The sequence below is a fragment of the Oncorhynchus kisutch genome, linkage group LG29, assembly GCF_002021735.2.
Source record: "Oncorhynchus kisutch isolate 150728-3 linkage group LG29, Okis_V2, whole genome shotgun sequence".
NCBI classification, from domain to species: domain Eukaryota; kingdom Metazoa; phylum Chordata; class Actinopteri; order Salmoniformes; family Salmonidae; genus Oncorhynchus; species Oncorhynchus kisutch.
The window spans coordinates 12,176,632-12,202,594 of record NC_034202.2 but is presented as its reverse complement, the minus strand read 5'-3'; the positions used below and the strand labels follow the sequence as shown (position 1 = coordinate 12,202,594).

The following is a 25,963-nucleotide window of genomic DNA, read 5'->3' as shown; positions in this document are numbered from 1 at the left end:
AAAGGCACTCTGTACAGCTGCTTCATCTGAATTCTATTGCGTTTCAGTGGATGAGACGGTGCAGAGAGACTCACTCTGTTGACGTTTTAGAATTTGATGTTATCTGCCATTATGTGGTCCTGCAGTTTTCTGATTCTGATCAATCAATCAAATGTATTTATAAAGCCCTTCTTACATCAGATGATGTCACAAAGTGCTGTACAGAAACCCAGCCTAAAACCCCAAACAGTAAGCAATGCAGGTGTAGAAGCACGGTGGCTAGGAAAAACTCCCTAGAAAGGCCAGAACCTAAGAAACCTAGAGAGGAACCAGCCTATGAGGGGTAGCCAGTCCTCTTCTGGATGTGCCGGGTGGAGATTATAACAGCCGGACAGGAAGATCAAGTCAGTGATGCAGTTATTTGCAATGACCATGTTTACAATGCGGGTCTCCTGCTCTGGGGTGAACACTCAACCTCTTCCACCAGATACAGGTTTTCTTGCAGTTCTGTAAAAACATTTGAATGGTTTTAGTGATAGATCCTTCTCATTATGAAGGTACAGTACATATTACTGTGCCAGTAAGACTACAGCACTTACTTACCGGTTCTCATTTCTAAATATCCGGATGATACCTGCAACAGTATAGCGGCTCAGATTTGGTTGAACCTGTTGCCCAGCCTCCCTCATGCTCATCCCGTGGTTGACAACATAGTCAACCACAGTCGATCTGAATTAATCAGTTATTGTGTTCCTGACTCCCCATCCTCTCCCCCCATCCTACTTCACCTCTTCCTTCTCCTCATCCTTGTCCTCCTCCTCTAGTTCTCACCCCTCTTGCTCTCTGTCCAATATTGTTGTCCAAACCAAATGTTTACCTGTGGCTTATTTATAGTGCTCAAGCTCTGACTTGTAAGTGAACTTTTTATCTAAAGGGGTTGTCACATTTATTTAACTAGGCAAGTCAGTTAAGAACAAATTCTTATTTACAATGACAGCCTAGGAAGAGTGGGTTAACTACTTTGTTCAGGGGCTGAACAACAGATTTTTACCATGTCAGCTCTGGGATTCAATCAAGCAACCTTTCAGTTACTGGCCCAGCGCTCTAACCACCCAAATGTGTCAATGTGGAAAGGCAATTGGTGATATAGTGTACCAATGTAGAGACCTATTTTACAGTTTTGCAAAAAGTGTGTTATAAAATTACAAACTGAGTGTAAAGCAGAGACCGTGCATTCCGTTTGGCACACTTGGTAAATGTATTGGCTACGAGTATTAATGGTTTCAGAGATAGTGCTTCATGAATCACTATGAGTGTTTAAGCATTCAGAAAAAACTGTAATCTGCGGAAATGTTTTAAGATGGTCATTCCGAGGATCATTCAGCTACTTGATTTTGAATTTCAGGATCCCTTTTGGTATCCCCCAAAACTATTTGAACAAAAAAAAGAAAAGGTAATCCAATCAGGGAACAAAAAACAAAACAAAATCTAAAATTTTATCAAAAAGGAAGCAGGGGCAAAAACAGGACCGGGAACTGGGGCTGCTGCAAGTGCCGGGTCGATATCTGGGTCTGTAGAGGGGAGGAAGGACAACATGAGGAGCAGGCAGACACACAAGGGAGCCTTAGACCCAGAGATCAATGGTGGTACTTCCCTGTGGCCTGCTTGCTCTAAGTGAAGGTGTGATCTTTGGTCCCTCCTCCACGCCTCATCTGGTGCTGGGCCTGGCCAATGGGATCTGGATTGGTGCTTGGGCTGGTGCTGGATCTGCAGAGGAGAGGAATGACAACCCGAGGAGCAATCAGACACACAAGGGAGCCCTAGACCCAGAGGTCAAATGTTGCAATCCCCTATGTTCCACTCGCTCAGGGTGAAGGTCTGGTGATTGGTCCCTCCTCTGCACCTCTTCCAGTGTTCTGGTCCGGTGACTGGGTCTGGTGCTGGAACCAGGACTGGTGTTGGATCTGCAGAGAGGAGGAAGGACAACCTGAGGACCGAGCAGGCACACCTTGAAGCACAAGACCCGGATGTCAGTGATGGTACTCCCCTGTGGCCTGCTCACCCCATGTGTAGGTCTGGAGATTTAGTCCTCACTCCGCCCCTCTTCTGGTGATGAGTGGTTCCTGGTTTTGTGAGAGGAATAAGTGTAGAGGGAGGAAGGGGGAAAGGGATGGAGACGGAGCAGGGGGTGATGGAGCGTATGTCCATTGGCCTGGGCTGGTGTTGGAGGAGGAGCGATGCTGCGGCAAGGATGGATGCTGGAAGACAGAGGGGAGCAAGCAGGGCTAAGACCCACCTGGCCACAGAGCACTCACACGCAGTTGGTAGGTGTGTTCAGTGCGAGTGCCTTCGTGGGGGCAGGTCTCTGTATGTGCCTTGTGCCATCTATAGATGTATTCCCTAGTGGGGAGGCAACCATGAACAGTCGTCTGGGGAAAGTCCTTCTGTTCAGTGTGTTGCCAGTGTCATGATGATGCTTTATTTGGGGTGGGGGGTCCAGGTCTGGTGTCGGACATGTCTTTGCAGATTTGGATGAGGGCCTTTAGCGGGTAGTTTGTGATGGGTGGTTCTTGGCTGTTCACTGTTCACCTCCCCACTGACTGCCTGGTGAAACCCTGTACTGTCTTGGTGATGGAATGGGGGATGACGGGGGGGGGGGGTGAATGCAGTTCGTTGGGTCTGCGGGGTCTGGACTGAGGCTGACTGGTTTGCTGCTGTGCGGGATCAGGGGCAGGGAGGGCTAAGGGATGTGGATCTGGGTTGCTAAGGAGTAGGGGGAAGGAGTCAGGGGCAGTACATGGTATCATAGGAACCTTCAGGGGCCATTGGTGGTGGGAGTGGGGAATCAGGGACAGTAAGGAGAAAGGAATGAGCGATCAGAGGAAGTAATGGACTGGGAGGGGGAGATAGCTTCTTAGAGGGTATAGGGGCTCGTGTTTGCTGGCATCTGAGTTTTGGTTCTGGGGAGGTCTCTTGGTCTGGTCTCTTGTTGGTTCATTGTCTGGTCTTTTCCGTTTGGTCATTTTCGTCCAGTTTGGGTCATCGTCGTCATCTAAGAACTGGAGTTGTGTGGTGAGGGGCTTTTCCGGTTGTGTGACCTCTTTCGAAACCGGCTCCCCTTTGCCCAGGGGTTTGGAGGGGCTGGATTAGGTTAAGGTTAGGAAAAACACAAGGGGAAGTGTTAGCTAAAATGCTACACTTGTCCCCGATGCTACAACTTTGGATTGCTAGACAGTTGCGGTACACACTCACCCACCTACCCATCCTCCAAAACCAACCTCCCTACTTTCATTTCAGATGTAAAGTCCCCTAATTCAAATCAAATCACATTTTATTTGTCACACACACATGGTTAGCAGATGTTAATTCGAGAGTAGTGAAATGCTTGCGCTTCTAGTCCCGACAGTGCAGTAATATCTAACAAGTAATCTAACAATTCCCCAACAACTACCTAATCTAAAGGGTTGAATGAGAATATGTACATGTAAGTATATGGATGAGTGATGGCCGAGTGGCATAGGCAAGGTACAATAGATGGTATAAAATACAGTATATACATGTGATATGTCACAAGCCCGTAACAAAAAGGGAGACAACATGGAGATAAGGAATAATACAAATATATTTAATAACTGAAGTAACTTATATACAATAGTGTATGTAATCAGTAGTGTAAATGAGTGGTTGCGTGCATAGATGGGATAATGAGGGGTGTTGAAATGTTCCAAAGCAAACAAACAAACACACAAAAAGGCCACAAAAATGACACAACCAAAATGAAACAGTATGTCTGCATGGAGAGAGTCTCCTCAATGAATGGGGAAGAGGTGTATTTATCCCGGGACACTCCTGGGCCCTCCCGGTTCTGCCCACCAACATCCTAATAAGGAAAACAAGAGCAAATAGTATAAAGTATAAAGTGACAAGTGATCAATTTATTAAAGTGGCCAGTGATTGGGTCTCAACGTAGGCAGCTTTTCAGTCTCTCGGTCCCAGCTTTGATCCACCAGTACTGACCTCGCTTTCTGGATGGTAACGGTGTGAACAGGCAGTGGCTCGGGTAGTTGATGTCCTTGATGATCTTTTTGGCCTTCCTGTAACATTGGGTGCTGTAGGTGTCAATCTGGGCAGGTAGTTTGCCCCCGGTGATGCATTGTGCAGACCGCATCACCCTCTAGAGAGCCTTGTGGTTCAGAGCGGTGCATTTGCCATACCAGGCGTTGATACAGCTCGACGGGATGCTCTCGATTGTGCTTCTGTAAAAGTTTGTCCGGGTTTTGGGTGACAAGCCAAACTTCTTCAGCCTCCTGAGGTTGAAGAGACGCTGTTGCAACTTCTTCACCACACTGTCTGTGTGAGTGGACCATTTCAGTTAGTCTGTTAAAACGTTCCACCTTTTCCACTGCTGTCCCTTTGATGTGGATAGGGGGTGCTCCCTCTGCTGTTTCCTGAAGTCCACGATCAGCTCCTTTGTTTTGTTAACATTGAGTGAGATATTGTTTTCCTGACACCACACTCCGAGTGCCCTCACCTCCTCCCTGTAGGTTGTCTCGTCATTGTTCGTGATCAAGCCCACTATTGTTGTGTCGTCTGCAAACTTGATGATTGAGTTGGAGGCGTGCATGACCACGCAGTCGTGGGTGAACAGATAAGACAGGAGGGGGCTGAGCACGCACCCTTGTTGAGGGTCAGCGAAGTGGAGATGTTGTTTCCTACCTTCACCACCTGGGGGCGGCCCATCAGAAAGTCCAGGACCCAATTACAACAGGATGGAGTTGAGACCCAGGGCCTCCAGCTTGATGATGAGTCTGGAGGGTACTATGGTGTTGAATGCTGAGCTGTAGTCAATGAACAACATTCTTACATAGGTATTCCTTTTGTCCAGATGGGATAGGGCAGTTTGCAGTGTGATGGCGATTGCATCGTCAGTGGACCTTTGGGGCGGTAAGCAAATTGGATTGGGTCTAGGGTGGGCGGTAAGGTGGAGGTACTTTGATCCTTGACTAGTCTCTCAAAGCAATTCATGATGACAGAAGTGAGTGCAGTAGTCATTTGGTTCAGTTATCTTTGCCTTCTTAGGTACAGGAACAATGGTAGCCATCTTGAAGCATGTGGGGACAACAGATAGGGATAGGGAGTGTTTGAATATGTCCGTAAACACACACACCTGGTCTGCGCATGCTTTGAGGACGCGGCCAGGGATGCCGTCTGGGCCAGCAGCCTTGCGAGGGTTAACACGTTTAAATGTTTTAGTCACGTCAGCCACGGAGAAGGAGAGAGGGGGGTGCAGTCCTTGTTTAGCGGGCCTCGACGGTGGCACTGTATTATCCTCAAAGCGGGCAAAGAAGGTGTTTAGTTTGTCTGGATTTATTTTTGCAATCCGTGATTTCTTGTAGACCCTGCCAAATACGTATCGTGTTTGAGCTGTTGAATTGCAACTCTACCTTGTCCCTGTACCTGCATTTCACTTGTTTAATTGCCTTGCGGAGGGAATAGCTACACTGTTTATATTCAGACATATTCCCAGACCTCTTTCCATGGTTAAATGGGGTGGGATCGCGCTTTCAGTTTTGAGCGAATGCAGGACATCCATCCACGATTTCTGGTTAGGGTAGGTTTTAATAGTCACAGTGGGTGCATTTCGAATGCACTTCTTTATAAACGCACTCACTGAGTCAGCGTATAGGTCGATGTTGTTCTCTGAGGCTGACCGGAACATTTTCCAGTCCACGTCATCAAAACAATCTTGAAGCTTGGCTTCCGATTGGTCGGACCAGCATTGAATAGTTCTCATTACTGGTACATCCTGTTTGAGTTCCTGACTATAAGACAGGAGGAGCCAGATGGAGCTGTGGTCGGATTTGCCGAAGGGAAGTTAGAGTAGCAGTAGTTCCGGAAGTTAGAGTAGCAGTAGTGGAGGATATTGTGCATGCGCATAGCGCAATCAATATGCTGGAAGAATTTAGGTAGACTTGTTCTCAAATTTGATCTCAAATTTTCTTTGTTAAAATCCCCAGCTACAATAAGTGCAGCCTCAGGATGTATGGTTTCTAGTATGCATATAGTCCAGTGAAGTTCCTTGATGGCCGTCTTGGTGTCTGCTTGAGGGGGAATGTACACAGCTATGACTATAACTGATGAGAATTCTCTTAGTATGTAAGATGGCCGGCACTTGATTGTAAGGATTTCTAGATCAGGTGAGCAGAAGGACTTGAGTTCCTGTGTGTTATTATGATTACACCATGAGTTGTTAATCATAACGCATACACCCCCGCCCTTCCTTTTCCCAGAGAAGCGTTTATCTCTGTTGGCACGATGCATGGAGAAGCCCGGTGGCTGAACAAATTCCGACAACATGTCCCGAGAGAGCCATGTTTCCGTGAAACAGAGAATGTTGCAATCTCTAATGTCTCTCTGGAAGGCAACCCTTGCTCGAATTTCAACTGGACATTGGCTAGTAATACACTCGGGAGCAGTGTGTGATATACGCATCTACGGCGCCTGGCCAGGTGGCTGCTTTGTCTGCCCATTCTGTGGCGGGTTCAGTGTCCCTTCCATGGGATGGTTGAGCTAATGTAGGCTAATGCGATTAGCATGAGGTTGTAAGTAACAAGAAAATTTCCCAGGACATAGACATATCTGATATTGGCAGAAAGCTTCAATTCTTTTTATTCTAACTGCACTGTCCAATTTACAGTAGCTATTACAGTGAAATAATACCATGCTATTGTTTGAGGAGAGTGCACAGTTTTGAACATGAAAAGTTATTAAATAAACAAATGAGGCAGATTTGGGCAGTCCTGATACAACATTTTGAACAGATATACAATAGTTGATGGGATCAGTCTAAAACTTTGCACATACACTGCTGCCATCTGGTGGCCAGCATCTAAATTGCAGCTGGGCTGAAATAGTACATTATGGCCTTTCTCTTGCATTTCTTTGTATTATCTTTTATCAGATCGATTGTGTTATATTCTACTATAATCTTTTCACATTTCCACAAACTTCAAAGTGTTTCCTTTCAAATGGTATCAATAATATGCATATCCTTGCTTAAATTAAGGACCTAAGTTCCAGGCAGTTAGGTTTGGGTATGTAATTTAAGGTGAAAATTGGGAAAAAAAGGGGTGGATCCTTAAGAGGTTTTAATTAATGGTGTCTCTGCGTTGCACAGAGGACACAGGACACATCAGTTCTATGTCATGGTGCCAATTTGTTCTGTCACTAAATATGATCATATCTATTTTACAGTTATAAGAAGTTTTTTCATAATTAGATTTGTACTATATTTAGAAAGCTTATGAGTCATTTCAAGCCCTTTTCATCAACTTTTGTTGAATAGGAACTACAGTAGGGCAAAAAAGTATTTAGTCAGCCACCAATTGTGCACGTTCTCCCACTTAAAAAGATGAGAGAGGCCTGTAATTTTCATCATAGGTAGACTTCAACTATGACAGACAAAATTTGAAAAATCCAGAAAATCACATTGTAGGATTTTTTATGAATTTATATGCAAATTATGGTGGAAAATAAGTATTTGGTCACCTACAAACAAGCAAGATTTCTGGCTCTCACAGACCTGTAACTTCTTCTTTAAGAGGCTCCTCTGTCCTCCGCTCGTTACCTGTATTAATGGCACCTGTTTGAACTTGTTATCAGTCTAAAAGACACCTGTCCACAACCTCAAACAGTCACACTCCAAACTCCACTATGGCCAAGACCAAAGAGATGTCAAAGGACACCAGAAACAAAATTGTAGACCTGCACCAGGCTGGGAAGACTGAATCTGCAATAGGTAAGCAGCTTGGTTTGAAGAAATCAACTGTGGGAGCAATTATTAGGAAATGGAAGACATACAAGACCACTGATAATCTCCCTCGATCTGGGGCTCCATGCATGATCTCACCCCGTGGGGTCAAAATGATCACAAGAACGGTGAGCAAAAATCCCAGAACCATACGGGGGGGCCTAGTGAATGGCCTGCAGAGAGCTGGGACCAAAGTAACAAACCTACCATCAGTAACACACTGCGCCGCCAGGGACTCAAATCCTGCTGTGCCAGATGGGTCCCCCTGCTTAAGCCAGTACATGTCCAGGCCCGTCTGAAGGTTGCTAGAGAGCATTTGGATGATCCAGAAGAAGATTGGGAGAATGTCATATGGTCAGATGAAACCAAAATAGAACATTTTCGTAAAAACTCAACCCGTCGTGTTTGGAGGACAAAGAATGCTGAGTTGGATCCAAAGAACACCATACCTACTGTGAAGCATGGGGGTGGAAACATCATGCTTTGGGGCTGTTTTTCTGCAAAGGGACCAGGACGACTGATCTGTGTAAAGGAAAGAATGAATGGGGCCATGCATCGTGAGATTTTGAGTGAAAACCTCCTTCCATCAGCAAGGGCATTAAAGATGAAACGTTGCTGGGTCTTTCAGCATGACAATGATCCCAAACACACCGCCCGGGCAACGAAGGAGTGGCTTCGTAAGAAGCATTTCAAGGTCCTGGAGTGGCCTAGCCAGTCTCCAGATCTCACCCCCATAGTAAATCTTTGGAGGGAGTTGAAAGTCCGTGTTGCCCAGCAACAGCCCCAAAACATCACTGCTCTAGAGGAGATCTGTATGGAGGAATGGGCCAAAACACCAGCAACAGTGTGTGAAAACCTTGTGAAGACTTACAGAAAACATTTTGCCAACAAAGGGTATATAACAAAGTATTGAGATAAACTTTTGTTATTGACCAAATACTTATTTTCCACCATAATTTGCAAATAAATTCATAAAAAATCCTACAATGTGATTTTCTGGATTTTTATTCTAATTTTGTCATAGTTGAAGTGTACGTATGATGAAAATTACAGGCATCTCTCATCTTTGGGAGAACTTGCACAATTGGTGGTTGACTAAATTCTTTTTTGCCCCACTGTACATCATAAATTATATCTTTACTGTGGACTTGGGCTTGTGCCCTCAAAAGTGAGTCCACATCAGCCATTTTTATTTTTAAATACCACAAAGGTTAGATTTTAGTTGTTCAGCATTATTATTATACAGCATTATTAGCTATTGTTTATGGCCCTCTCATTATAAATCTTTACTTTTGGGTATGTCTATTTAGGTGGAAACCTACATTTTAGATGACATTTTTTTTTACTGTATTTCTGTTGTTAATGGCATGTTATAAAAAGGCTCAGACATCTTTTTTTTGCTATTTTCACTTGTTTTTGAGAAACTTACCCCAAACTGCCCAAATAAAAGAAACACTTGAGTAAATTAGTAAACCAAAGTATATTGAAAGCTAGTGTTTCCACACAGGAAGTTCTTGACACTTATCTATGCCAAAGCGCATTGCCCTATTAAGATGCTTTATGTTGGTGTTTCCTTTATGTTGGCAGCTACCTGTAGTAGCAGGTTACATGGGAAACTAAGAAAAGAGGATTCCTCAAGGATTCTTTGGCAAGGGTAATGGTTCTATGTGGTACCATAATGACTCAAAGAACCCTTTGAGCACTTCAATGGTTATTTGCAGTTCAGAATTTTTTGTTGTTGTGATAATTAAAACGTAGAGGTCGCGGCTCGCTAGAATATTTTGGGGTGTGGCTTGCGTACAGCTATTATTTTGCAACCGTGAGTAAGAATGTCATTCCAGTTGATCTAATGTGTTATGTCATGCCATTCATTTGATATGTGTTAGATATGGAAGTTGGCTGCATGAAGTAGAAATCTGGGACACAGTGCGTGTGGTCGGAGATGGATAAGTGTCACGGTAGCTGTTGATAAAGAAGAAGCAGTTGCTTTACAATGGAGTTTGTGACAGCTGGTTAATTGGTGTCCCTTAAGTAGGCAAGAGCAAGATGTATGTCAGGAGAAGTGCGGTATTACCATAAGGAGACTTGGTATAGGGAGGAGGAATGGAGGGGAAAAGAGAGGCAGAGGAGGTTTAAGAGCAAGAGGGCGATCTTGAGTCGGTTAAAAATGGCTGAAAAAAGTGAGACGGTTTGTTAAAGAAGAATGGTAGAAAGTGTAAGCAGAGTAAACTGATGACAGGAGAACTAGAAGGGAACGAGGTATCGGAGGTGGTAGGTGTGGTGAAGTTCTCAGAGCCCGAGGCTTGCACAGAGGGTCAGGATAAAGATTAGTCTGTGACAGTAGGTTTGAAGTTTTGGGGAAAAGGGTAGCCTTGCCTTTTGGCTGATCAATTTGTGGTTTCAGTGTGGGTGAAAACAGAGCCGGGTGCTGTGGAATCAGTGAGGGTAACCAAAAGTGGTCTTGTGATAATTGTTTGTGTTTCTGCTGGTCAGAGAGAGCAGGCGCTCCGCGTTAAACAAATGGGGGCAAGAAATTGTAATTGTTTTGCTCTCAAGAAAAGGGTGCCATTGAAAGGTCTGATTACTGGGGTAGTGGTAATGTGGGGTAATGTGAAAGCTGACCAACTGAAAGGGACAGGGTGGCGTGAGTGGGGAAACAGAAGAGTCGTTGTCTGTTCTTTTGAGTTTTGATGTTGAGTCTTTGTCCGACAAAGTAATGTTAGGATATATAAGTTATCCTGTACAAGCTTTTGTGCCAAATAGGGGGAATGTACACAGCTATGACTATAACAGGTGTCAAGCTTATGGACATGTGGCAGCAGTGTCTAGGAGGGAAGTTCCTAGGTGTGAGAAGTGTGCAGAAGGGCATGAGACAAAGGAATGTGTAACATTGGGGGAAAGTACGTGTTAATTGTAGGGGTGCCCATGGGGCTGGGTTTCAGAAATATCAGGTGTGAGATAGGCAGGTTGAGTTCTCCAAGGGTTCGAGTAGTGCAGAAGTTGTCATATGCTGAGGCAGTGAAGAAAGGAGATGAAGATGTGTCAAGGGGGAGGGATCCTGAGAGGAGTGGTGTGAGTAGTAGATCTGTACCAGTACAGAAGGATAGCCCAACAAGTGATATATGTTTCAGTAAGATTGGATTTGTAGCATTTAACATTGGTTATCAATTGTACTGCAGGGATGGAACGTAAGTCGCAGAAAATTGAGGAAGTGGTGACAGCTGCAGAGAGGTATTTGGGTGTGCGAGACTTGATGTCAGAAGAGTTACAGGGTGTGTTAAGTGGTGGTGTCCCATCCTTTCAAGCTGTTGGCCTAATGTTGGACTAAATTGTTTTTATTTATGTATATATTTTTTTAATTTAGCGAGTTTAGTGTTAGATCGTAGTTAATTTGTTCATTTAAAAAAAAACATTTCAAGCAAAGTGTAAGGGAGTTATACTCCAGTCTAGTAGGTGGCGGTAACGCAACATCTATTGGAAGCCAATCGCTGTTATACCTCATCGAAGACGAAGAAGAAGAAGATGAATTATAAGTTATATATGACTATGGCCAGTGATGGTGTTTTGTGAATGATTCATATGTTGCCTTGTGTCACTTGAGAAGAGTTGACTAACTCAGTAGTTTCCAATTTCCCCCAACTGTACCATAGCTAATTCAACTTGTCAATTAAAACAATAATGACTCCTAAGAGTTTGTACTAATATAATATAGCTAACCAGAATTAAAAACCATGTATGGTTCTTCAAAAGGATCTACAAATAACCTTTGAGTTTAAAGAAATATTACAAATTTCATCTTCTCCAGCACCACCCCAACATCAACATATGTGAAATTGGTGAATTTCTATGTTTTGTAGTAAAAAAGACAGAGGAATTTTAAGTGTTTATAATGACGTCATCTGTATGCGTCGTGATTTTAACCAATTATGAGGAGGCATTGCCTACTAATTGGTTGATGATGTCATTGGAAACGCTTATCTTTTTTTACGACAAAACAGAAAAGCACCATTTTCACATACTGTATGTTGATATTGGGTTGGTGTGCTGGAGAGGATGAATATGAAGTTGAAAAATGTAGCAATTTCCCTTTCAGGAAGGTTCTTTATAGAACCTTGGGAAAGTTTTTTTTATAGCACCAATTGAATCAGGTGTGTTAGTGGTGGGCTGGAAAAGACGCCTGCACACTGTGTAGAGAAACAGGCTGCATTATACTCAATTATACAGCACTGAATATTATGTTGCTATATCTCTCTGTCCTTGTATTTTTTTCGCGCTTTGCACAGGAACTGGAGAATCTTTTCATAATGGTCCTCCCACAATGGTACCTGTCCTATCCAGAATACCCTACTCTCCCTTCTCTGACAGCTGGAACTGCTAGCTAATAATTTCACCCTCTTCCTTGGCTGTTAGCTAGCTAGCTACCTAGCTACAAATGCAATTCGAGTTACAACAATAAATACATCAAGATAGGTAGTTAGCCAAGTGAATTAAATATCACCAGCTAGCTAAATTCATATTAGCTATCTATACAATATGTAACAATCGCTAGCTAGCGAACATTACGTTAGCAGCTCATTTGAGTTAGCCTGCACACAAAGTTCCTGTAGCTATAATTTTCAAAATATATTTACTTATTTGCATAGGTTCTTCCACAGCCTCCGTTTTCTGAGTCCTTAGAAAAATGAAATATTGGGCAATCTTCCCGAAGTTTCCGGTGATAGCAAAATGCAGCCAGCCATGAGGATCATTGGAGGACTTCCACCAGACTGACTGGTCTTCCAACATGGCACCTGGTGCGATTGCTAGGTGATTTGTGACAAAACTGCAAGCACTCTAAACTGAACTTTTTTGAATTATTATTTGTAGAACCTTATGAAAGGGTTCTTTACAGCACTATACAGGTCCCATTTAGAACCTTATGAGCCTGGTTCTTTATTGAACATTTTAAAAAAGGGTTCTATTATAGCACCAAAAAGGGTTCCGCTATGGTTACAAGCCAAAGAACCCCTATCTGGGTTAAAGTTCGGAATGACACAATTTCATGTATACAACATCTAAAGACCTGCACCACTATACCGAGAGCTTTGCCGTTCCTAAAAGAACACATTTCAATGTTTTTGCAGCCTTTGTTCATGCTTTTTCAGGGACCACATACTGCACATTGAGGATGAGGAAGTGATTCGCTGTTTGGGATTAGTTTATTGACCCTTATTTAACATGCCATTTATATATATTTTTTAAATAGATTTGGTAGTAAAAAATAAAACTTCTCTCAGTAATCAAACATTATTTTCTAACATAACATATCATACTTAATGGAGGTACAAAAAAAGTAAGTAATGTCTGTTTAATGTGGCCAGGCTGATATACTTGATGAGGAGGGCAGTGAGTGTCAAGCTAACATGCACTGCTTTTTCAACATGGTGGCCAAGAAAGTAAGAGTGCACAAGCTGAAACTTCATTTTAGTTGTCATCTAGCTAACTTTCTGAGGGTCACAGCAGAGTCCTGTGGTGATATGGAGAGCTGGTGTAACCTATTCATATCCTCTGGACAGCAGATGGCATTGCTAATGATGACCTGTATTACAGCCATGATTCACACTCATGAAGAGCAATGGCTCCCTGGAGATTGGGCTAATGATTGGACTCGAACCCAGGTCTCCTGAGTGCCAGCCCTCTGAGATAATGGTTCACTGAACCACTTCTATTACAGAACACCTAAGATTATCTGAACACTCATATAATTCTGGCTAAATATGACATTATGTACTAAAGCATATTATTGATTGAATATGAACATGAACTTTTTTATTAGAAAAAAAGGTTCCTGTAAAGACATTGTGATCCCATTCAACATTCTGACTGTGAGTTGTGGGTGCAGAGAACATGCCAATGATTAAACACAAATACATTTCCACCTATTCATGTGGATGACATAGTTTTCCCTTGATCTACTGAACCGTAGGTACACATAAAGTGTTTAAAACAATACAAAATGATTTAAGGAAATGTCTCTCCAATTTCATGGTATCCAATTGGTAGTTACAGTCTTGTCCCACCACTGTAACTCCCATATGGACTCGGGAGAAGCGAAGGTCAAGAGCCATGCATCCTCTGAAACGCGACCCAGCCAAGCCACACAGCTTCTTGACAGAATGTCTGTTTAACCCAGAAGCCAGCCACATGTACCAATGTGTCGGAAGAAACACTGTCCACCTGGTGACCGTGTCAGCGTGCACTGCACCCGGCCCACCACAGGAGTCGCTAGAGCGCGATGGGACAAGGAAATCTGGGCCTGCCAAACCCTCTCCTAACCCGGAAAACACCGGGCCAATTGTGCTCTGCCTCATTGGTCTCCCAGTCATGGCCAGCTGTGACACATCCTGGGATTGAACACAGGTCTGTAGTGACACCTCAAGTAATGTGATGCAGTGCCTTAGACTGCAGTGTCACTCGGAAGGCCCCTGCGCATTGATTTTAACAAACAATTGGTCCCCCCAAAAAATGCCGCCCTCTGTTGAATTTCAAAATCCCGATGGGGCCCTCGAGCCAAAAGGTTTGCCCACCCCTGGTATAGGAGGATGAGTACACTCTAGGGTACTTTGGGAAGGGTGATGGTTCTATGTGGAATCATAATGACTCAAAGAACGGTCCTTTGAGCCCTTCATTGGGTCTTCACAGTTCACAAAAGTTTTTTATGCTGTTTAGTGATAACAAAAATTAAGAGTTGGCGGTAAATTAGAATATTTTTGGGGCGTGGTTTGAACACAGCTCTTTTTGTGCAAACATGAGTTAGAGTGTCATTCCAGTTTACCCAATGTGTTGTGTTATGCTATTTTGTGAATATTATGACTATGGCTAACAATAGTGTTTTGTGATAGACTCAAATGGGTTCTTGTTTTAATTGATAATTGGTATCTACATCAGTGCTTCACTGTTTGTTTCTGTTTCAGAGCTGACTCGCCTGATTCAACTTGTCCATGAACACAATAATAAAACAGTGTTTAACAATATACTATGGTTAACCCCCCCCAAAAATAACCCTGTGTTATTCTTAAAGAGGTTATTTCTACAACTTGTGAGCTTGAGAAAGGTTCTTTATAGGACTATTCTCCATAAAGGTTATATAAATAACTATTAAAAAGGGTTCTGTATTGCCCCAAAAATGTTTGCAACCATAGCTGAACCATTTGCTATATAGAACCTTTTTTTAATAGTTATTTATGGAACCGTAGGAAATGGTTCTTCAAATCACCATAAAGGTTCCATTTAGAACCGTATGAGAGTGTCTTCTTATTTGGCACTGTATGGAACCATTTGTTTTAAGTGTGTAATATCAACCAAGATATGACGTCATGTAACAGAGAGAGAGGACTAATAATAAAGAGTCCCAGGCTCGCTCTCTCTCTCTCTCTCTCTCTCTCTCTCTCTCTCTGTCTCTCTCTCTCTCTCTCTCTCTATGGGGAGTTCTGATGAAACCCCTCGCTGTAGTTCCCTCTCTGTTTTTTGGAGGCACAGAAAGGGGAAAGTAAACTAGGCAGACAAAATAGAGTTGGTTTCTTAGTCCCTGATATATGACTGACAAACTCAAATAAATGTAATAAAGTCCTTCTGATGGAGGAACATAACGTTCAGTATTCAAATCACCCCCCAAGTTACTGAAGTAGAGACCACTGTGTGCTTGCAACATCTGTTCCCCCCCTACAGTTTTAAAAAGCTTTAACACTGCAACATCTACTCTGCACCCCAATAAGTTTTAAACCTGCACAATTTTCTACATCAACAAGGGGGGTGTGAACAGTTTGTGTCATGAACAGTGCTTGTGCCCATGGACGTGGTGCACAGACGCTCATGTGCACGTTGCGTGTTCCCAATGCTGGAAGGGGGGCCCGAGTGACAAAGTTTGGAAACTACTGGTCTGCAACACCTTATAGAACAGTCGTGTTAAAGGAGATTCTGCATTTAGGCGTAGCCTACAACAAACCACTGCACAGTAGTGCAAGCCATCCCCTTGCATAGATACACTGACACAGCTGCAGTTAATTCCATCTACATTTCCAGGCAATGCTGGAATCGACTTCCACTCCCTATGGAGAAACTCACTGGAAAGTGGAATCTCACTGGAATTTAAGTGGAATTGACCCCAATTCCGACCTCTTTCTCTGTGGTGCTGGCCGCCCATGCTAAATAGCTCTGTGCTCTAAGAGATAGACAGATGTGATTCTAAATGAACGAAGGATGATCTTAGTGCTACGATGTTTTTGGGAAACCCAGCCCAAAACAGCAAGAACGGAGGAGGAGAGGGAGGACACACATACTGTGATGATCGTCCTATAATCTATGTCACCTAAACTAAAGCCAGGCTTTATAATGAATAACCAGACATTGGAAACAGTTAATGATTTCTGAGAAGTACATTTGTTCGTGTAGGTAGCAATGCCCTTTCGATTGACGATCGTCTGTGAAAGAGAGAAGAAACATTAGACTTTATGGTCATACAGCCAACAGTTGGTTAGTGTGGGCAACATCTTCTAATCTAATCATGTATGTACTGGTCAAAACTTACAGCTATAATGTGATCCTATTTCACAATCAAAATGTTGAGGTTAAGCAAAAATAAATGTATATAGATTCTTACCTCGTTTGGGCTACATGAATGACCTTTACTCTCACGGGTGGTCAAAAAGTACCATCTTAAAGCCATGCCACCACCAATAGGCCATGCCTTTGGATTACCCAAACATGGGTTAATTGATGTTTTAATTTCCCTTTTTCACATATTAATATATAAATAAGATTGAGAACTGGCACAGGTCTTGTGAAGGGACCAACGGATCAGTGGGGTGGGTATCCCGGGAAGTGGGGGGATGACGGCCAAGTATATTTTTTACATGGACGACGTCAACATTTAATGCGCCAACCTGTTATCTGTCTACAGGACCCTGGACAGGACTGACTGGTATGAACGAGCCTCTGGGGCGAGACTGAACAGAGACAAGACAGAAGCCCACTTTTTCGGACCATGGGCAGACCCAGACTTGACCAGACTACCACTGACAGTTAAAATGACTGACATAAGGGTACTGGGGGTAAAGTACGACCGGGAGGGAGGAGAAAGCGACAACTGGAGTGGGATCCTGGGGACTGTACGACAGAGACTAGGTTTTGGGGGATTTCGACAGCTGACTTTTGAAGGCAAGGTTTCAATCATTAATTAATCATTAATCAATTATCCCCCCAGGAACAACTCTTTTAGCTCTGGAACGGATGCTGTTTCACTTTCTGTGGGGAAGCAAGTAGGAGAGGCTGAAGAAAGAGGCAGTCAAGAGACCCAGATCCAAGGGGGGGGGGGGGGGCTTGCCTGACCTCTATTTGTTCCTGGGAAGCCGCTACACAGCGTTACATCTCACACTTGCCACCTTCCCGGTCAACAACAAGACCCAGGACCTCACACGGTTCTGGCTGGGTTCTTACCTCAGGACCTTGAGGCTGATCTCAGTCTCTTTCCTGCTCCCCACACACTACGTCCAGTGTGTCCAGTTTGCGGGCTTGCTACAGGCAAGTGACCTCCCGGTCATGGCCGTTATGCACTCCCGGGGCATGACGAGGACACCCACGTGCCCCCGACCAGGCTGCGGCCAAGATGAGTCGGTGGGGCACTTGCTCTGGGAGTTCAAAGGCCCCCTGATCTCCCCGTGTCTGCCAGCAGGGGAGGACCTAACGCCCCAGCTCGTGCTGTATGAGGTGGGCCGAAGGCCTATTCCACCTAAGGCCTTCACCAAGCTCTGGCCTACCCTCACGTGTCTGAAGGATGCACTGTGGTCCTCCTGAAACCTGCTGGTAGCGAAACGATTAGAGACCACCCCCCCAGGCAGTGGCCATGGTAGCCACGGAGGCCCTGGGGTGGTATGGAAAAAAGGGGGCCTCGACCCCAGGCGAAGGGACCCCCACAACACCCTAGGTCCCGGTCTGACAGCGCTGTGGCGCCCAGGGCGATGCGCCTAGGGGAGGGATCTCCTCTGGGCCCCGACGGACAGGACGGTAATTGATTCGGAGGAGCAGGAGGAGGTGAGTTTGATAAGGACTGACTCCGTTCTTGTACAAAGGCCCAAAGACAGCCTTTTCACCTCTCTGGGATATTCAGGACAGTAGCGACCCACCCCGCCAACAGCCAGGGAAAGTGCAGGGCGCCAAATTCAAAACAACAAAAATCTCAGAATTAAAATTCCTCAAGCATACAAGTATTTCACACCATTTTAAAGATAAAATTCTCGTTAATCCAGCCACAGTGTCTTATTTCAAAAAGGATTTACAGCGAATGCACCACAAATGATTATGTTAGGTCACCACCAAGTCACAGAAAAACACCACAAAAAGCAGAAATATAGACAAAATGAATCACTAACCTTTGATGATCTTCATCAGACACTCATAGAAAATCATGTTACACAATACATGTATGTATTGTTTGATAAAGTGCATATTTTTTATCAAACAAATCTAATTTTACATTTGCGTGTTATGTTCAGTAGTTCCAAAACATGTTGTGATTTTGCAGAGGGCCACATCAATTCACAGAAATACTCATAATAAACATTGATAAAAGATACAACTATCATACATGGAACTTTAGATAAACTTCTCCTTTTTCTTAACTGAAAAAGCACACCATGCAATAATCTGAGTACGGCGCTCAGAGCCCAAACCAGCCAAAGAAAGATCCGCCATGTTGTGTAGTCAACATTAGTCAGGAATGATCTTCATCAAAATGCACTCTGAGGAATCCCAGTTCCACAATATGATAGATTTGTTCGATAATGTCCATCATTTATGTCAAAATAGCTACTTTTGTTAGCGCGTTTTGTAAACAAATTCAAAGTCATGAAGCGAGTTCACTAGGAGCAGACGAAATGTCAAAAAGTTCCGTTACAGTCCGTAGATACATGTCAAACAATGTATAGAATCTATCTTTAGGATGTTTTTAACATAAATCTTCAATAATGTTCCAACCGGAGAATTCCTTTGTCTGTAGAAAAGCAATGGAACGTGAGTTAACTCTCATGACCTCGCGTCATGAGCCTGTGGCACTCTGCCAGACCACTGACTCAAAGAGCCCTTATGAGCCCCTCCTTTACAGTAGAAGCCTCAAACAAAGTTCTAAAGACTGTTGACATCTAGTGGATGCCTTAGGAAGTGCAACATGACCAATATACCACTGCATCTTCAATAGGGAATGAGTTGAAAATCGACCAACCTCAGATTTCCCACTTCCTGGTTGGATTTTTTCTCAGGTTTTCGCCTGAGTTCTGTTATACTCACAGACATCATTCAAACAGTTTTAGTAACTTCAGACTGTTTTCTATCCAAATATACTAATTATATGCATATTCTAGCTTTAATGGCTGAGTAGCAGGCAGTTTACTCTGGGCACCCCCAGTCACCAAGAAGTTATCAAAGTTACTTTTTAACATGTGTTTTCGTGTCTTAAAAATGTTTAACCTTTGTTAAATCATTTGTACACATTTTAACAGAATTTGATGGTTTGTTTTACAAGAAAAGGTACTTTTATTCATGGTTGTTTCTATTGTTTTAACAACATGTATTTTTAACAAACGAAAATGTAATATTCAAATGCTGTGTTTTATGTTTTTTTGCCGTCTTTATGTGTATAAAATTATGTGCGCTGTTTTAAAGGAAATGCGACAATAAACCGTTTCCAAAAGAAACAAAGTGTGTCCAGTGTATAGGCTTGCTATAGGCGAGCCCATAACGGTTTTGCGTAATGTGGCCCATCCTGCTCTTCTGAATTGGCACCGCGACCTGTCCTGGATGGTCGACCACGAAAGGTCACCATTATGCACTCCAGGGGCATGGCGAGGATATCCGCGTGCCCCCGACCAGGCTGCAGCCAAGATGAGTTGGTGAGGCACTTGGTCTGGGAGTGCAGAGCTGCCAGGGACCTGTGGAAGGAAGCAGGCCCCCTGATCTTTCTGTGTCTGCCAGCAGGGAAGGACCTAATGCCCCAGCTTGTGCTGTATGGGGTGGACCGAAGGCCTATTCCACAAAAGGCCTTCAACAAGTTCTGGCACACCCTCACGTGTCTGAAGGAAGCACTGTGGTCGTCCCGCAACCTGCTGGTAGTGAAACGAGTAGAGACTACCCCCCAGGCAGTGGCCAGGGTAGCCAAGGAAGCCCTGGGGTGGTACAGTAGAAATGGGTCCTCGACCCCAGGCGAAGGGTCCCCCACAACACCCAAGGTCCCGGCGGCCATGGCCTGACAGTGCTGCGGCTCCTAGGGATATGTGCCTAGGGGAGGAGGAGCAGGAGGAGGCGAGTTTGATAAAGACTCATCCCGTTCCTGTACAAAGGACCAAAGACAGCCTTTTAACAAAGTTACTTTTTGACATGTTTTTCATGTCTTAAAAATGTTTTACCTTGTTAAATCATTGTACACATTTTAAATGGCTTTTACAGAATTTTAGTTTTTTACAAGAAAAAGCACTATTATTCATGGTTGTTTCTATTGTTTTTAACATGTACTTTTTAACAAATGTAAATGTAATACTCGAATGCTGTTTCATGCCGTTTTTAGGTATATAAACGATGTAAACAAAAACTAAAGTAAATTATCAATAAAAACTTTCACATAATACAAACAAATCATATCAGTGGTTACTATTACGAATATCAACCTACGCATAGGCGCTTGAGTGACTCAATTTGTATAAACCAAACTAAATTACAAAATTGTCAATGCTCAACTGTGAAGAGTTGACAATACAACAGAACAGCTTAACTGGAATTACATTTACTCTCACGGGTGGCCAAAATAACAATCTGAAAGCCATGCCCCTACTAAGCCACACCTCCTGTCTTCTGATCTGACCCAACTGGCTGGGTCAAAAATAACACAACGTGTGATCTGTCCAATTATTTACCCAGCATTTTCGAGAGGGCAGCTGTGTGTGGATGTAGCTAACTGTTTCTGCTCGCTCTCGCTTTCTCTCTCTCTGGGATGTTCACACACATTATGTGTCCCGTATATTCAGAGACCCTATTTCCAGCCATGAGCCACCCTCGATCCCACCAGGGAGGAGAGACAGGAGATTATCATTTCACAGCAGCAGCTAAAGCAGAAGCCATCTCTTCTGATGTAATTGTCTATCTGGGCAGCAGGTTACAGAAACAAAGGACACTTGGAGAGCCAATCTTGCTGTCATTTTCTTTTGGGGAAATTAAGTAACAATAATACATGAGTTCAAACTATAACAATGAGTCTAGGATTCCCTATTGGATCTGTCCTGATGTCAATCATTATCCTGAGGAAAACCGTAAACCTGGAGACCTGAATACCTCATCTGATGACATCATAGGCGTCACCTTCATGAGCCCCTGAGCTCCGCTCTATAACCATAACAACCAGAACACGGTGACCCAAACACGTCAGGCACACGGGACTAATACTGCGTTCAAAAAAAACTGTGAACTCCGAAATCTCACTTCCAAATTCAGTGCGTTCAAGACAACTGTGAACTCGGGAGGGGGGGGAACTAGCTCCAACTGGACAAAATAGTTTTGGACGGTCATCCAACCTGGAATTCCAACTCTTGAACTCGGCCTCTAGAGCTCAGACTTTCCGACCTGAACATCACTTGGGTCATGATACGACCTCATATTTTTCAGAGTTCCCAGTTGTCTGGAACTCACCATGTCACACAGCGACCATGGCGACAGCAACCAGACAGCATGCCACACGCAGCAGGCGGGCGGGGCTGGTGAAATCAGGTCCCTGTCCTCAATCCGGAAGCAACATGTTTAATGACTTTATAATTGAATCTGAGAAGATCCCAACTACATGTGGAAGCATGGTACACGTCAATGTTACTGTAACTGCACTATATGGCATCACTATACATTGGAGAGGACAGTTGCTATAAAGTCAACAGGCTGTTTCTTGCACCAGTGTTTTACAGCATGTGGCAGGGATAAGGTAGTATGGTGAAACCAGACTGAACACTGCACCCATTCATTTAAGTTTAACCAGGCTAGAGACAAGAAGCATGAATGGGAGTGCCTGAGCTAGCATTGTGACCCATTGTCTTGTAAGCCTTAGGCTCCGACCAGCCCTGGACTACTCTAGAAACTCATAGTATCCGTGGGCTTCACAAGTAGTGCTAAAATGATCAGATTCATCGTAGAATTGAATGCTGTGTGCTCTACTGGCCCCATTCCATCACGAATTGGGGCCACAAAAGTCCCAGCTAGCCCAGGGCTCTCACATTCCATTCATGTTGAACCTCAACTCCAGGCGGACACAGCAGGCAAGCTCTATGGACACTATGTTCCCATGGTAACATCACTCACATGTTTCAGTGCTCATGAAACTCGGGAAGCAATGTGAGTCAGCAGGGTAACTAGTGGTACTCTCACCTTCTTCAGTCACAGAAATAGGAAATAGAACTCCGATAGAAATATTGCTCATGTCTCCCATTCTCCATCCTGACCTCGTCCCCGCATTGTACAGTTTATGTAAATTGGGGAGTGTGCATGAGAGAAGGGGTGTGCATATCTATCCTATAGGAAGGAGGCGGTGAGAGAGAGTGGTTGGAAGAGACCGCCCTGTCGGTCTATTACTCCACCTCTTTCTCTCACTCTTTCCCCTCCTTCAATCCCTCCCCACGCAGGCACAGATAAGGTTCTCCTATAGTTCCTCCAGAGCCTATCGGGTAATAGCAGAAACATATGCTCTCTCTCTCTCTCTCTCTCTCTCTCTCTCTCTCTCTCTCTCTCTCTCTCTCTCTCTCTCTCTCTCTCTCTCTCTCTCTCTCTCTCTCTCTCTCTCTCTCTCTCTCTCTCTCTCTCTCTCTCTCTCTCTCTCTCTCTCTCTCTCTCTCTCTCTCTCTCTCTCTCTCTCTCTCTCTCTCTCTCTCTCTCTCTCTCTCTCTCTCTCTCTCTCTCTCTCTCTCGTGCTGCTACTGCTGCTGACATAATGCTCACAGGCTCAGCGGTCCACAGGGAGGGTGGGGGAATCATGGTGAACTGAAAAAGTTATATTAATTAACTTTCTTTATTCTCTTTGCTCCTTCTCTTTTTTCCCCTAATGCTTCCAGTTCCCTCTCCTGTTTTACTGTTGGTAGAGTTCTTTGCCTGATTCTACTTCTCTTTTCTCTGTCACCTTCCTTCTCTCCCCACCCCTCTCTACCAATATCTCACTGTTTCTCTGTCTTCCTACTTACCATTTTTATCTGCACTCTCATTTTCTCTCTTTTTCCTCTACTATCATTCCTCTCTGCTGTGTGTTGTCAGTGGTGTTAAAACAAGTACTTGTCTGGATAGCAGCTCTGTATTGCAGCTCCAACATGTTTTTAACAAAAGTACCTGACAGCTGCACATTTGTCTTGGCATCCACTTTTGAAAGAATTCCATCCCACCCCTCTGCATCACTCGCTTCTCTGCCTCTCGTTCTCGCTCCCTCACGTTCCAATTATCTCTCGCACTCAGCCTTTTCTCCCTCTCTCTCCTTTCTCTCTATTTCGCTCTCTCTCTCATTATCTCTCTCATTCTAACTATCACTCACTCACTTTTTTACTCCTTTCTAAGCTATCTCCCTCCCACCTCTTTTCTCTCTTTCTCGACCCCTCCTCTTCTTATTCCCTCTATTCTCTGCCCCCTTCTCACTTTTCTCTTTATTTCCGCATTTCCTATCTGAAATAGCAAATTTTCTCTCTCTACCACCCTTGTCTCCCTTGCTCTCTGTTTTTCTCTCCTCTTATCGCTCTCCTTTCTTACCAGCAGGCTGATATTTATTGTCATGAATCTAGCCCTGGAGGCAGAACTGAATGATTCCTGCTAGATTGGCCAGCTGCAAAGTCAAAATTGGCTATATTGTAAAATCAACCACTTCGACGTAATGTCCCCTGTTTAGGGAGCTGTGTGGTTCTGGTACTGGTTCTGACTGACATTTTTGCTTATAAATCGATCTGTGGACACCATATATCAAAATGGCTTGCATTGAGAAGTAGCCCTGATTCTCACAGACACAAGAGTGAAATGTATGAAGCAGGATGTGAAATCTGACACCACTTGAAGCTGGAATGTCGCTCCTACCATTTCATTCGCTCTTCCGACTGTCCATCAATTCCTGGCTGAAACCTACTTCACAGCCACTAACAATGCCTGGAATCCTTACATCATAATGCAGCAGGAGAGAGTGGTTTCGTCCTTGTAGCACATTCAGAGATCGATTTAAAGCCAGTAGTCTAAAATAATTCATAGATTTTCAAACACTTTCTGTTTGTCATAGATGGATAATATTAATATGAGACGAAATGTGAGTTCCTAAAGAGTTCAGAATGCCAAGCTATAGCTCTGTCAGACGTTTACAGCGATGGAGGCAGACAGACATTTTGTCCATTTTCTCCAACACTAAATATACAAATATGTATTTTACAGTCATAAGGAAGGTGAAATCTTGATATATGGCTTGGAAGCTTTTTGTCTTAATTAAAGGTTAGAGTTAGGCGTTAGGGAAAGATAGCAATTTACTGGGGGTGGTCCAAAATAGGGGAGGGCTGTTAAACTTATTTTCTTGCTTTGGGGAGGGTTGTGTGGTTTTTTATTGGGCACAGGGGAGGGAAGTGTGTTTTTTCCCCCTGGTTTACATTCGCTCTTTTGCAGATGTTACTATATGAATTCTTTCATCCTAGCCAAATATCCTCATGTGCTTCCATGCGTCTCCCCTATATCAAGGTGTTTTAATACTTCCCTTATGCACTACGCTTTTCCGTGTGCTATATTTTACTATATACCACAGGTCAGTGTAGTCTACCAGTCTAACGGTCCATCCTGCCCTCTATCCACCATTCATAGTGACAATAGTGGTAGGTGGATCGTTTGACCAGATCTGCAATAGACTAACGAGGAATAATACCACACATAAAAACGTTAAAGGCTGCATCAGTTTTTAATATGAATCGACAAGAACAAATAGGAATAGTTCAAAAACAGTTGAGAGGCCAGGTGCATCATTCTACATGAAAGAACATTGAAGACATGAGACACACAGCTCAAAAAATCTCCCCTGTTGATCTTGTTTGGGGACAATACAATTATAATACCTAGACTAGCCTAAAACACCACAATGTAATGCATATTTACATGATTGTTTTCAAGTGAATACAACATTCTAGTTAGCTAGCACTACATTGCATAAAATGTGGTGAAAGGTTGACTCAGAGAGAGAAAGAGAATAGTTCAACAGTGTTGAACAAATACATTTCTTACAGAATTAAGAAGAAGCAAGAGAGAGAGAAAGAGAGAGCTGGCTATATTACATAGCTAACATTGAATTTGGCTAGCTAGTTTAGCCTGCTCAAACAGAGAAGGATGCTATATTAGCTAGCTGGCTATGGCTATCCAACACAGGAATTATTTCAAGGCAAGATAAGCATTTGGTTTTATTCATTTATTGCCATCGAGGCCCACGTGTGTAACTGCTAAACTGCTTGTTGCTGACTGTACACTGTACTGCATGATTGTAGTGGGTTTACTAATGCCTTAGCTACAGTATGTTGACTATGACGTGACAACGATGTAGGCTGTGTGCTGTTAGCGGTCATGATATGAAGGTTTGGCTTGGAAGTTTTTTTTTGCCTGGTCACATACATTCATAGTTGTGAACTGAAGTCCACAAGCGAAGGGAAAAGATGAGAGGAGGAGAGCACCTAAATAGATCCAATAAGGAATTATAATAAAACCTGTTTGGGATAGGGGGCAGCATTTTCACTTTTGGATGAATAGCGTGCCCAGAGTGAACTGCCTCCTACTCTGTCCCAGATGCTAATATATGCATATTATTATTAGTATTGGATAGAAAACACTCTGAAGTTTCTAAAACTGTTTGAATGATGACAAAACGTACATGTATTGTGTAACATTATGTCCTATGAGTGTCATCTGATGAAGATCATCAAAGGTTAGTGATTGATTTAGTCTATATTTCAGATTTTTGTGACTCCTATCTTTGGCTGGAAAAATGGCAAAAAAAAATTTGACATGGCTCTGACCTAATATAATCATATGTTGTGCTTTCGCTGTAAAGCCTTTTTGAAATCGGACACAATGGGTAGATTAACAAGAAGTGCATCTTTCATTTCCTGTATTGGACTTGTTAAT

General features: G+C 43.5%; 1 pseudogene; it reads left to right on the top strand.

Annotated features, from left to right (window-relative positions):
* The first annotated feature begins 2,149 nt into the window (after positions 1 to 2,149).
* On the top strand, positions 2,150 to 20,067 carry LOC109873566 (uncharacterized; annotated as a pseudogene).
* The last annotated feature ends 5,896 nt before the right edge of the window (positions 20,068 to 25,963 follow it).